The 14,267-nt window shown below is 47.0% G+C and overlaps 1 protein-coding gene and 1 pseudogene across 2 annotated transcripts in view; one reads left to right on the forward strand and one right to left on the reverse strand.

Annotated features, from left to right (window-relative positions):
• GNAI2 (G protein subunit alpha i2) overlaps positions 1–14,267 on the reverse strand; it is a 153,739-nt gene that overhangs the window by 79,885 nt on the left and 59,587 nt on the right. The window lies entirely within an intron of this gene.
• Positions 6,606–6,723, forward strand: LOC119920294 (annotated as a pseudogene).

Here is a 14,267-nt window from a genome sequence, read left to right on the forward strand (position 1 = left end):
CAGAGGCAGCAATGCAAAGCTCAGGCAGAATGTCAGCTCCTAATGCCCCAATTACCTTTTTCTTATGTCACAGAATGGCCTCCCATTAAAAAAGCCAGTTAATATCAAACAGTGGTATTTGAGTGCTTACTGTGTGCAGAGCACTATACTAAATGCTTGGGAGATTACGAGTTGGTAGACATGTTCCCGGCTCACAGTGAGCTTATATGTGCCCTAACTAGCCATCTACTCACAAGGCGGGTTTACAGTGTGAGCCACGGACACCCCGGCAGGGCAGCTGGGGAAAAGGCATCCACCACAGAAATGGCAGACCCCAACAAGGAGGCAGATCAGTAAAGGACAGGGATTACCCCCTTCCCGTTCCTCTTCAATAATGCCTGTCCCCAAAAGGGGCGGGGGGGGGGGGGGAATTCCACTCATGTTCCCCCTCAGAATGCCCACTGCCAACCACACCAGTTTTGAGAGGAAAAGCTAAGACTCCTTTGCTTCCCCAACTACATAGTGTCTCCGGGAAGATTAGCTGTTTAAAGTTGAACTGCTGTGAGAACAATGGAGCGATCTCAAAGCCAGATAAACCTCGGAACTCAAAAGGTTTTCCATGATTAACACAGTTGGTCAGAGGTTTTCGATTAGGGGTAAAAGTTGTCCTGGAGATGTTTCAAAGTATCTTAAGGGAGAGGGCCCTTATGGGATGAGGTGAGAACTCCAGGGAACCAAGTAAGATGGTCAGCACCAGGAGCTCCTGCTGCTGCTCAACTCATGAGGTTTCACAGTATTTGCCCTTGAGCCTCTGCAGGGAGCACAGCAAGCAGACCTAGGGGCTTATGGGCACAGAGCCTAGGGAGTGGCTGGCAGCAGCTGTAGAGGTTAGAATGTTTTCTTTTTTCACCTGCCCTGCTCCTTTGGCTTCAGTGAGTTTTTCTCTGTGGGTGAGTGAAGAGGTGTCTATACAGGGGATTCGAGGGTGAGGTGGAAGAAAGTGATAGAGAGAGAGGGGAAGGAAAGGGCAAGTGGTCAAGGGAGATATGAGTGAGAACAGAGCGGGGGTGTGTGATATTTTAGGGGAAAACCTGAGACCATAGGGGTACAGTTTCCCAAAATGGTTGAAAACAGGGCCTTGCACTGTGTAACTGCTTTCGACCCTTCTTCGGAGCACACCCCAGCCCCAAGAGGCTATTTGTAAGACCCAAACAATTTTCGTAGGGCACGTGGACTGGGCTGGGCAACACAGACAGAGCGAATTGGCAGGCTGGAGCCCCCATCCAAGCTAAATCACAGCCCTTGGCTATATGATTTAGGTCAGACAGTGGCAGCAACCCATGTTTAAAACTGGCCTTGCCTTTTGTAGAAAAAATGGACTCCAAATGTCTAATGATAGGGCTGCCAGATCACATGTCCTAGAGAGGAGGTATTATAGGGAATGGGGCTGGGGGCTGAGGGGGAGAAATAAGGATTATGCTAAAATTAACCTGTTGTCAAAATACAACTATTCATTTTGCTGAAAAAGTTAATCGAGAAAAAATGGGCTACAAAATTGGCGCAGGCCAAGATAGCCTAGAGATGCATGGGGGGGGGGGGGGGAGGAGAGAGAGGAGAGAGAGAGGAGAAAGAGAGAGGAGAAAGAGAGAGGAGAGAGAGGAGAGAGGGAGAGGGAGAGGGAGAGGGGGAGAGAGAGAGAGAGAGAGAGAGAGAGGGAGAGAGAGAGAGAGAGAGAGAGAGAGAGAGAGAGAGAGAGAGAGAGAGAGAGAGAGAGAGAGAGAGAGTGAGAGTGCATACGTGTGTGTTTGGGGAATCCTGAGAGGAAACAGAAGCAAAAGCTATACGTTCCCTGGGTGGAGTGGCTTCAAGACTACTTCTTAGTGAGGCTATTATCCATCCAGCCTTCCTTCCTTTCTTTGCATGTGGCTTGATTAGGGTGGGGAGAGCCCAAGAAACACTCAGAGGCTGCCTGGCTTCAGGTTGCTTCTTCCAGACATTTCTTTCCTTCCCATGCTTGGTAGGGATGGAGACACTTCCAAGTGGGAACAGAGAACGCTTGGGATTTTTTGCTCAGATAACAGGGCACAAAGCACGTTCCAAAGTCCCTCTGCAAGGAACCCCACAGACTTAACTTGATGTTATTTGGCCACAGGTGGAAACATGCAATTCTTGTCCACCCACCACCTTTAAGGGTAGAGAGGCTTCATTTACAGGCCCTCATTAACGTACAACCAGAGAGCGATAAGCAGAGATCCGATTTCCTTGCTGCTGTCAGTCCATGCGGGCTCCAGCCAGTTCACACCAGCCACAACCAGGGCTGCTTTTGCCTATTCCCAGCATATTCACTGATGATGATGCAGCACGAATTGCTATGTTGGGGAGATGTAAGACTGCACAAACTTCGACTTTGGCATTCTTTTGCAAACAGAGGATCTTTAAATAAACTGACCGATTCAGGATTGTTTTAAGCAGGAGTTCCCAAGAGTGTGCAGAGTTGCCATCGCAGGTGACAGGTGGGCATTTGCGAATTGTAGCCATTTTGTTAGAGGGATGCTTGTGCAGTATGCCGACAACTCCTGGCACTTTACCGCCTCAATTGCTGCCTTTTCCCGCCACCCAAATGGCTCCATTTCTGGCTAAGGGTCAGGTTGAAGGCTCGAACTCCGCCTTGACCAAAGCTACCCTGGTAATTCATGACATCCCTTTGCTCCAGGGAAAAGTCCACTGAGACCCCGTATGAAGGCACCAGGCTGCCATTTCACGGCAGATGGTGGTGGCATTCTGGAACCTGAAGTGCAGGTAGCCACCAGCCCCTAAAACAAACACCAGACATCAAAGGTGGTCAATCCGCTGCAAAGAAGATTTATAAGGCTAGGAAGTGAAAATTTGATGAAGAAAAGAAAAAAAACAAACACATAAAAACCCACCTCTCACATCCCTGGCACTCACAACAGTTCTCTTCCATAACGACAGGCTCATCTGCCTAGAAGCTACTTTTGGGATCAAGACCCACAGAGCTTCTCAGGGTGGGGAGGGAGAATTCCTTTAGCTGGAAATACTCTTTCAGTGGCTTTTTGAGCTCCCCCTCCTTCGTCCCTATCATCACAGCTACAAGTCCAGGCCTCCCCACATCACCAAACCGCATTCTCACATTCTTGTGGATGGGCTGGGCTTCAGAAAGATGCTGAGCTACTGTGGAAATGAAGGGAGCCCAGTTTCATTTTCAGTCACTGATGAGATGGAAAATCCCCCCAAGTTCCCAGACTCGGAAAGGGAAGAGGGAAAGAAAGAGGGAGAAAGATAGAGAAGAGAAAGAAAGAGCTAGGCACACCTCTGGAAGTTGGTAGGTGCAACTTTGGCTCTTCGGGCCCTCCAGTATTACATAAGAGAAATGGCTGGCTGTGTGTCACACCCAGAATTGCCATTTTGCCAAGTTTAGCCCAGCAGTAGCCTGGCCCAGATTTAGTTTTATCCCTGATGCCCACACCTCAACCCTCCTGAACCTTGTTAGCCTTGGGCAGCAGTGACACAGTCAGAAGAAGAGTAGCCAAACTCAATGCCCAGTCAGGGGGCATATTGCTGGGGTCTCTTGCAATTTTTCTCTTTGAAAGAACACAGGGTGCTGGTCCGATGCCCCAGGAAAGGGTTCACACCATTCTCTGGAGGAAGCCTTTAGGTTCTGGGGTCAAACTGCCACTAGAGGATGTCTACCTGCAGGGGGTTCCCCCAGCCTTGTTTTGGGGCCAAATTTGTAATCCATTAATGGTATTCAATGAGTGCTTGCTATGTTCAGAGTACTGGACTGAGAACAATAAAATAAAGTTGGTAGACAAGATTCTTGCCTTCAGAGAGCTTACAGTCTAGGGAGAGCTTACAGAGCATCCTGACTGCAAAAGCACTGCCATGAACAAGTAAGCCCCAGGCCTGAAAGGCCAAGACTAGCTCATATTTCAACACCCCTCCCCACCCCACAACCTGGGTTTCCTCCAGGACGGACAGAAGGGCAGCCATGGAAGGAACTTGCAAAGGCTACAATAGTGCTACTGTCTGCCAGAGCCAGACCAGTTCCTTACAGCAATATCAGCTAGCCTCGAGTCTTCATTCTTGCCAGATGGGGCTGAGCTACTGCTATGGTTCTCTGCCACACCCACTTTTAGCCATCCCATGTACCTGCCATAAAGTTTTCCCCAAGCAAAACTGCCTGCAACCTGCCAGTTTACTGGTACAATGGAAGCAAGAGCCCATCTGGCCCAGACCAGGTGAGAGATGCTGGCCAGCAGAGCTTTAGTGCAATGCCTGGTGACTACACCCATAACTTGTCACCCCGCCCCAAACCTGCCAGGAAAATTGCTAACTGTAAATCCATCTATTGGCAGCAAAGAGATTTCTTTCCTACATTTTTCATTTCATTCCTTGGTGGGTCAAATTACATCTTGGGGCCAATAGAGGAGGGAGAGAGAGGGAGAGAGAGGGAGAGAGAGGGAGAGAGAGGGAGAGAGAGGGAGAGAGAGTATGTGTGTGTGTGTGTGTGTGTGTGTGTGTGTGTGTGTGTGTGTCGGGGGTGGGGTGGGCAGTGTTTCTAGCAAGTGTGCCTGCTTTTCATGTAGAGTCAGTGGCACCAACCCTGGACTGGATCAACGTGTGGGATGACTTCACTGGGACCTCTTGACCCACATTGCTGGCCCAAAATGGCTTCACTGTAGCCGTTCCAAGGGTGATAGGGTTGCCACAAAATCCCCCTGCTTGGCAAGCAGTCCCATCTTGGAAGCCCTGGGGGGTGCACTGCTGTTCTGGACTTGCTTGGATGCCAGCACCAGCCCTGTAGGCCAAACAAGAGTAGGTCAACTTGAACCTCTACAGTGCCTTTGCTTGCTCGTAGGAAAATACTTTTAGCTAGACTAGGAGTCTGAGGATTCATCTGAGATCTTCTAATGTGGCCTGTCAGAAGTAGTAGTATTTGTGGTTTGGAATTCTCTCTCTGAGAATGAGGCAATTAAACCAAAATGGAACAGGGAAATTTTGGGCCCCAATTTTTTCCAGGAAAAAAGGATGACAGTCTAGTAAGTGCCCCAGTTCTGTAGTGGAATGACAAGATCCTGTTTTGCAGAATACCACTTTGTTCACTTTCTAAGGATTTGGTACACTGGTGGCTACCTCCTGAAAAACCAATGGTATTTATGACACACTTACTGTGTGCAGAGCACTGTACCAAGTGCTTGGGAAAGTACAATCCAACGGAGTTGGTATACATGATCCATGCCAGGAGCTTACTGTCTACAGTGGGAGACAGACATTAAAATAAATTACAGATAGGGGAAATAGCAGGGAATAAAGTATGTAAATGTTGCAGGGCTGGGATGAGTATCAAAGTGCTTAAGGGATAAATAATCAACGGCATAAGCGACACAGCAGATAAGGGAAACGGACACTTGGTCAGGGAAGGCCTTTTGGAGGAGATATGATTTTAGTAAGGCATTGAAGGTGGGGAGAGTGGTGAACTGTCAGATGTGCGGGAAGGAGGGGTCGACAGCACGACAGACGAGACTGAAATCATTCCTCAGATATGGTGTTGTGGATACAGCATGGGCCTGAGAGTCAGAAGGTCATGGGTTTTAATCCCATCTCCACCACTCATCTGCTGTGTGACCTTGGCCAAGTCACTTCACTTCTCTGTGCCTCAGTTACCTCATCTGAATAATGGGGATTGAGACTGTGAGCCCCATGTGGGACAGGGACTATGTCCAACCCGATTTGCTTGTATTCACTCCAGCACTTAATACATTGCCTAGCACATAGTAAGCGCTTAACAAACACCATTATTATTATTATATCCTACATGAAGAAGAAAGCAAAATTCAATCAAAAAGGAGCCTGAACACCACCTCTGGGTGAATTCATAAAGTTTCGAAGCTTAGTGCAATGGTAACTAAAACCAAGAGTGGTCAGTGGTTTGGCTAGGAACTGGGAAGCCCTTGGCATTACCAAGCTGCCTCAGGACATGAAAAGGATGAGAACTTCTAGGCAACGTGGAAGCACCCCTAATCCTTTGGGTGGTCAATACAGGTCTTCAAAGGAAGTGTCTCAGAGGTGAGGGACCCCAGTAGCACTGTTCTTACAAGGGACCTGTTGGCTACTATTGGCTACTATTAGCCCATTACTAATGAAACGCCCCCCCACCCCCGTACTTGGGGGAGGGAAAGGGGAGAGGAAAAGAGAGAGGCCACTGGGTAACAAAATTTCCCAGCCTAACCGTTGCTCAATTTCTTCAAAAATGCACTGTGGTGTTTGAAGTTTATCGGCTGACCAGTTTCTTAATCTTGTGGTAACTTCCAATTTCCTCAGTGCTTTTAGACGCGAGAATGACTAATACAAAAGCTAATCCTCATTAATCTGCAACAAGAACACTTTAATTTAGTTACAACGTGAGGAAAACTGTCAGTTCAATATAACATCAGGAGCCTTGGGTCTGGCCTCCAACGTCAACCCTCTGCCACTTGTAAATGGAAAAGACCTTCATGGTGTAGTTTGACAGGAGTGGTTGATCCAATCTATCCATTTCCTGACTTCCTGTTTTTCTCTCCTGCTCTCTACCCCCATGTCAGGAAAGGAAAGAAGTAGCGAAACTCAAAATCAACAATGCACCCTGAACGTGCCCGATCTCGTCTGATCTCGGAAGCTAAGCAGGGTCGGGCCTGGTTAGTACTTGGATGGGAGACCGCGTGGGAATACCGGGTGCCGGCTTTTCCCCCCTTCTAGACTGTGAGCCTACTGTTGGGTAGGGACTGTCTCTATATGTTGCCAACTTGTACTTCCCAAGTGCTTAATACAGTGCTCTGCACACAGTAAGTGTTCAATAAATACGACTGATTGATTGATTATAAAGAGACAAGGATAGGGATGCTGAAACTGGAGTTATTCTTTGGGTAACCTGAGCTACCTCCCTCCATTTGCTTGCGTTGGGATGAAATCCTTCTCTCTGGGACAGACTGAAAATGTCATTTTGGGGAATGGAAAGGAGGAAAAAAAAAATCTCAAAAGCAACAACCGAAATATTCAATGCCCAGGATTCCGTAATGCTAATACACCGGTAACACTGCATACACATCCGTCTGAGGAGATTAGTAAATTCACAACGTCCCTGAGAGGCAAGAGGCAGAGTCCCCCACTTCACAAATGGGAAAACTGAGGGCTGGGGGCCTCGCCAAGAGTCTCAATCGGCAGTGGGTTTGAGGCCAGAACCGGACTCCTAGTCCAGTGCTCTTCTCTCAAGCTTACGCAGGCCCAGAGGGTGCTGATGGATTATTAACTACCTAATTTGGCCACCTTTGTTAGCATAGTGGTATGGATGAAGGAACTGCAGCTGAGCTAAACCCACTGGCGTCACATGTGAGTGTGCGTCTGTGTGCACGCATGCCGCAGTACAAAGGGGCAGCAAGGCACTGGAAATGTGGGCAGGGAATAAAATTAGTATCAACCTGGAAAAAGTATGATGCAGCTGGGGAAAATTATTCAAGAAGCAGAGATTTCATCAGCGGAGAAATCTCCGGCAGAAAGCATACCAGACCCGATCTGGGGAGATAGTCAACGGCAAAATGAAAACTGCCCAAAGTCGGTATGATCCCAATGCCGCACACACAGAACAACATGTCATCAAAATAGGAAAGCAACAATCTCCTTATAAATCACTGACAAAAACTGCCTGGAGCGCTGCATTCAGTTCTGGGCACTAAAATACCAGAAATATGTCACCAAATCGGGGACGTGCAGAGCAGAACAATAAAAATGATTGAGGAGTTGGAGAAACCTTAAAAGAACTAAATATGTATAGCCTAGCTAAATAATGACTACACTGGGCCTTTGAGGACTGTGGAAAACAGTATCTGAGAGTACCATCACCCAGGAGGGAAAAGAATCTTAGGCTGTTTTAAAGATGTTATCTCCAGCACAAATGAGATGATGTTAAGCAAAAGGCCAAACAAAGTCTGCTCACAAAGAAAATAATTTCCCAACACATTCTTTCACAAGAAGCTCCATCATTTAGGTGAATTCAAAGGACCCTGGAAAAGTACAGAAGGCATACCGTTCCACAGGAGATCAATAGGCCAACCTAACAGGTCACTTGGGATACATGAAAATTGGTCAACAGTCTTAATTGCTGGCTTCCACAAACCCTTCCCCAAGATGGTAGAAAAGTGACTCTTTGTTGGTGTGGCTCTACTGCCCCCTCCACACACTCTTCCACGGAAACCACTTTGAAATGCCAACCAATCAATTGTATTAATTGAGTGCTTACTGTGTGCAGAGCTCTGTACTAAGCATTTGGGAGAGGACAATACAACAGAGTTGGTAGACATGTTCCCTGCCCACAGTGAGCTTACAGTCAGGCTGCCTTCCTCTTTCACTCTGACTTAAAGCACCAACTTGGCCTTGGTTCCAGTTTGACTTGTCCATGTCAACATTTCAACCCTAGTTGTAGAGAGAAAAACCCTACTCTACCCCAGTTCAGTTGGCTTCATTTTTCTTTCTTCTCCCCTCCCCATTTTCCATGCAGCAGGTGTGGCTCTACACTTCTCTGTAAAGCAAGACCATGCTGCTATCAGCCCACACTCCTGCACCCATTAGTGTGGTTCCAGGTTAGTGGGAGAAGTGTTGAAATGGTCAAAACAGCTCTTTCACTTGAAAGAGAGATGAGGTAGCAGCATTTCAGGTCCCAAGATTGTCCCAGCTCCAGAGGTGGCAGCAGCATAGCCAAGAGGGCTCTATAACAATAATAATAATAATGGCATTTGTTAAGTGCTTACTATGTTCCAAGCACTGTTCTAAGTGCTGGGGGGGGATACAAGGTAATCAGGTTGTCCCACATAGGGCTCACAGTCTTAATCCCCATTTTACAGATGAGGTAACTGAGGCCCAGAGAAGATAAGTGACTTGCCCAAAGTCACACAGCTGACAAGTGGCGGAGCCGGGATTAGAACCCATGACCTCTGACTCCCAAGCCTGTGCTCTTTCCACTGAGCCACAACTGCTCTATCCAATGGTTGTCACGGTTGGCATACCCCCAAATGAATGTCCAATCGGCAGCAGTTTTGATAAAATAAGACTGAGACCCCCTCCCAGCTAGGGGATAAGAACGGAGAGGTATGAGCTAATAATTGTGGTATCTGTTCAGAGCTTCCTCTAGGTCAGGGTCTCTGCTAAGTGCTGGGACAGATACAAGATAATCAGGTCAGGTGTGGGCCCTGTCCCTCACGGGACTCCCAGTTAAAACTGCCCTATGAATTTTCTTTTTCACCGAGATGCCACTCAACATTTTGTGGTCTGCCTTCTGTCCCTGAAGAGGCCAGCGAGTCTTAAACTTCCCAGTTGCCAAGAAAGAAAATGAGGTGAAGGCAAGGAGGAAGACAGCAGAAGAGCCTGGAATGGAACTCCAGATTGTCATTCTTGTGCTGCCACTACTAAAGGAAACAAAGCCGTGTCATTTCTGGGTCAGATCAACAATCCACCCAGTTAGGTACAGTACTGGGTCTCCATCAGTGCCCACAGGATTCTCGAAAGAATTATGTGAGCTTCCCAGACTTGACTTGCATACTCTTAGGAATGGACCAGCTCATCTCTCCAAAGAATTTCCCGGCCCCACTAGCTTGGACAGACATTGTATGGCTCTTATGATAGTAAACCTATATCAGGGGGAGAGTTCAGGAAGAAGAGCAAACACTTCTGTCACTCAGTTACAAGATTTCCAAGAGACGTGTCTGTTGCCCAGCCGCTCCACAAACCCATCAAGCAGAGATGCGGCAGAAAGAAATGGATGAAGAATAAATTCTGCTTCAGGCAAATCCAGAAACAACATAAGCATTGGTTATCTCCCTGGCAATTACCAACCTCAGATTACTTTTATGGGCCACACACCTCCTTTGGGTAGAACTTTGGCTAAACTCATGATGTGTTTGCAGTGAAATTGGTCCCACTCCTCTTTCCACTTGCTGCTGAAGTGCCTTAGAAATGTAGAATGCTTTTCTGTCATGTCACCGTGTCTAATGTCCAATATAATCTACAGAAGGACTCCAGAGAGGAGGGTAGGAACAGCCAATCTATCAATGGTATTTAATGAGTGCAGAGCACTGGACTAAGCATGTGGGAGAATACAATATGATAGAGGTGGCAGACACACATCCCGCCCTCGAGGAGCTTACACATATAGTAAGATTTCCCAGAACTCCTCCCTTCACAATATTATGCACCAAATGTGAGAGTGGAAAGGGGAAAATAATAATAAATAATGATGGCATTTGTTAAGCGCTTATTATGTGCAAAGCACTGTTCTAAGCACTGGGGGGGATACAAGGTGAGCAGGTTGTCCCACGTGGGGCTCACAGTCTTAATCCCCATTTTACAGATGAGGTAACTGAGGCTTCGAGAAGTTAAGTGACTTGCCCAAGGTTACACAGCAGACATGTGGCAGAGCTGGGATTCAAACCCATGACCTTTGACTCCAAAGCCCATGCTCTTTCCACTGAGCCACGCTGCTTCCTAGAAAAGAGAAAAGAGAAACAGAGGGAGGGAGAGAGGGAGGGAGGAAGGAAGGAGTGGAGTGGAGGAAAGATAGGGAAAGCCTGAGAGGCTCAGGAAAGTTGAAATGTTCATCTTAAAGAAGCAGTGTGGCTCAGTGGAAAGAGCACGGGCTTTGGAGTCAGAGGTCACTGGTTCAAATCTCGGCTCCGCCAATTAGCTGTATGACTTTGGGCGAGTCACTTAAGTTCTCTGTGCCTCAGTTACCTCTTCTGGAAAATGGGGCTGAAGACTGTGAGAGCTCCCCAGTGCTTAGAACAGTGCTTTGCACATAGTAAGTGCTTAATAAATGCCATCATTATCATATAGCATGTGCATTGGGAGCTTCCTGATCTTCCAAAGCACTTGCTTCCTAGTGCTGAACTTGGAAACCCCAGAGTTTAGGGAGCCACCACAGCCATATTCTTCATGGAAGGGACCCATCTGTGGTCCTCAGAGGAGCCTTTCCATTTCATTTGAGCTAGCTGACAGATCTTCCTTCTTAATCTTTCCAGCTAAGCAAGCTTTGCAGAAGGATCTGTGCCAGCTCCCCCTGGATTAGACTCTGCACCCATAGATGCTAGATATTTCAGAATGTGCTTTCAGCCCCGTGTTGGCTGGGTCCTTTTTATTTCCCAAAAACTTCCTATAAAAAATGCTTGTGATCTGTGGATCCAGTTAGATTTGCTTTCTTTCTGGATCAGGCAGGTGGGTGTGGAGGAGGTGAGGGAGAGGAAGCAACCAACTCTCGAAGGTCTTTCATACCCAAGTTGGGATTGTCATCATAAAGAAGAGAGGCCCAGCACCCAGTGTGAGAAGGTTTAAACACTCCTAGTGGAAGAGAGAAATTAGGAAAAGGCTGTGGAGTCTTCAGGGTCTCCCCTAACACATGGGGATTCTTGCTAATGAGAAGAAAAATTATGCATGAAACTTCCCCACCATGCCCCCCACCGCTGCCACCTCACAGGAAAAATGGACCCCAAAGCACTGGACTGACATCAGGTATTTTCAATTTTCAACCAGCACGTTTTCCCAGCACTGAAAAGCCTCAATTGCCTGAGGTTATGATTTCCGATAGCTGTAAAAACAGGAGCATCTGTTTCTAATCGTTTTCTTGAGTGGTAATTACCGCAGCCTGGGCTGGAGATAGACGTCTGCTCTTCACTAATGCATCTGCTCATCATCCTCTACCTGCCTACATGACAGAACAAATTAACCAAAAAGCTGTCATTGTTGCCGCCAGCCTCTCCCATCACAACCTCAGCTCTGGAACTTACAAGAGACAAGGTTTCAAGGAGCCCCGGCAGCTTGCTGATTTCTGATGAAACAAAGACGTGACTACAAAAACAGAAGGAGCAAATGCATTGTTCTTCAGTGAGGGTGTTACCAAGAGAAATACAGGCTGGCAAGAGAGGCAAGGGCCATGCCCAGTGGAAAGGCTGTGGCATCAGCCAAACTTCAAACCAACCCCCTTTGCCCCTCCACCCACACACCAATCATCATTTCAGATTTTTCGCAGTAATCATCTTGATTGGATTGTCTAAATCTGAAGGGCCTTCTTCAGTTATACTTTCTCTTGTAGCAGAACCTTTTAAATCAGTGATTTTGGTGAATGTTTGGAGGGGATGGAGTTTGAGGGATAGGGCAAGACTGTGGCATTAGTTCTTGGGTTACAAATCACCATGTGCTGCTTCATTTGCCCTGCCCCACTGAGGGACTCTACACTGGAAGCTCTTTAGGAGAAGAGAATGTGTCTACCAACTCTGTTATACTGTACTCTCCCAAGTGCTTAGTACAGTGCTCTGCACACAATAAGCACTCAATAAATACCACAGATTGATTGACTGCCCAATCAACAGTTTTCCTGGTTAACCAGTGAAAGAAAAGTTGCAGAGAGAAGGGGGAAAGGGGATTTGATTAAGATTACTCACAGCCAAAGATACAATGACCATCAGAACTCAGATCTTTTAGTTCTTTAGTTCAGTGTTCTGCACATAGGCTTCAAGGAGACCACGGCAAATGAGAAAATGGTGCTACAGACTTAGGATGAAATTCAAAAGGGACAAATATAAGGTATTACTCCTACTGGGGTAGGTGGAGAGGTCGGGGGGAAGTGGGGAATACAACTACAGGATAGAACAAGACTGGCTGGGCACAAGAGAAGAAAAAGTCCTGGAGGTCACAGTCAACTACAAGCTAACTATGAGTTTGGGGAAAAGTGCTATTATTTTAGAAGCCAGCATATCACTTGGATGTTTTACCAGGAGTACCACAGACACAAGTCATACCATAATCTTTCAGCTACAGTCTGCACTGGTCAGACATTTTATCAGCGAATTTTGTGTCTGGATTTGGTCTAGTTATTTTAAAAACTAGGTAGAGAAACTTGAGTTCTGAAAGGCTTGACAAAAATGATTAAAGGATTGGAAAATAAGTCCCATAAGGAAAATGAATTGAGGTTGTTTAGCCTGGAGAAGAGAAAAACTAAAAGGGAGACTTAATGGACTTCAAGTACATGAAGCTTTCAACTGTGATGCTGCACTGTCTGAGCCTGCACTCTACTGCTTCTTTAAAGCCTTCCCGGCATCCCCTCTTGCTTTTGATCACTCCATTTCAGCTCACCATATAGCATCTGTTTGAGTAGCTTACCTTCATCCCTTCTTCTCACATCATGCATCCCCCCTCCCAGTGAGGCTGTGGGGAGATGCTAGTATACTGACTTTGTCCAGGGCTTTGCACTGTTTGTGGTCCCGCCACATGCTAAGTATGGACCGCAAGTGATATTTGATGGAACCGCTCAAAGGGACATTGGGGTGGGCCCAAGCCACACAACCTCATAGACCTTCAGCTTGGTCTACAAAATGGTGCCACCTGGCCACCACACTATGACAGACTTTCAAACGATATGTTGACCGCTTTGATTCAATTTTTTATGTTCTCATCTACTGCCGCACCACTGTGCAGTACTGCCCAGGTAGCAATTCTGTGACTGCAATCGGCACTCAATCAGAATGGGTTCGCTGCAGCACTCTGCCTCAGGTCTGGTTACCGAGATCCCCAGATTCTTCAGGTCCATCTGCTGTACTACAAAATAGTCAATGAGATGTCACTGATCAGCTCATGGAGGCATCCAAGGTATCTTTCTTTTGTTGGGTAGGCAGAACATGGTGTCGGTGAACACGAGCGTGCTTAGCACAGTCACTCAGTAATTGTAGCATATTGAGGTTTAGTTTGCCGATCACATTTTGTTCTCTTCCCCACCCCCTCCAACCCCCCCTCACACCATGTTTGGGCATTGCTACCAACCCAAGAGCCGAAATCTCCCCTGGCAATCGGCTCGCTGGATGGCGTACTCTGATAAGGAATCTATCCAGTCTTTGTAGGAGCATTTTATCTGTTGCAGTTTGCCACCATTCTCAGCACACAGGCCCCTACAATGGCAAAATGTTTTTGTATAAGCAGAGATGTGGGATCACAAACCTCTGAGCAGGTCTGGAAGGCACAAGACTAGTGATTGCAAATCTAATACCGGACCACCACCCCTCTTATATGGGGGAAGAACCTCTCCAGAAGGTATATCTGGCATCAGCCTCCTGTGAGCTATCCATCAGGAAATCTCATTTTGCTTAGCCTTGAGATGGGTTATCTGGCCATTTTATACCCAACAAGCACTGTTCTTCCTAGGCAATGACTTCTCTCGTCGTCTTGTACCGGCTTAATGTTCCATGAGCTAATGGTTA

This window comes from Tachyglossus aculeatus, chromosome X1, assembly GCF_015852505.1.
Source record: "Tachyglossus aculeatus isolate mTacAcu1 chromosome X1, mTacAcu1.pri, whole genome shotgun sequence".
NCBI classification, from domain to species: domain Eukaryota; kingdom Metazoa; phylum Chordata; class Mammalia; order Monotremata; family Tachyglossidae; genus Tachyglossus; species Tachyglossus aculeatus.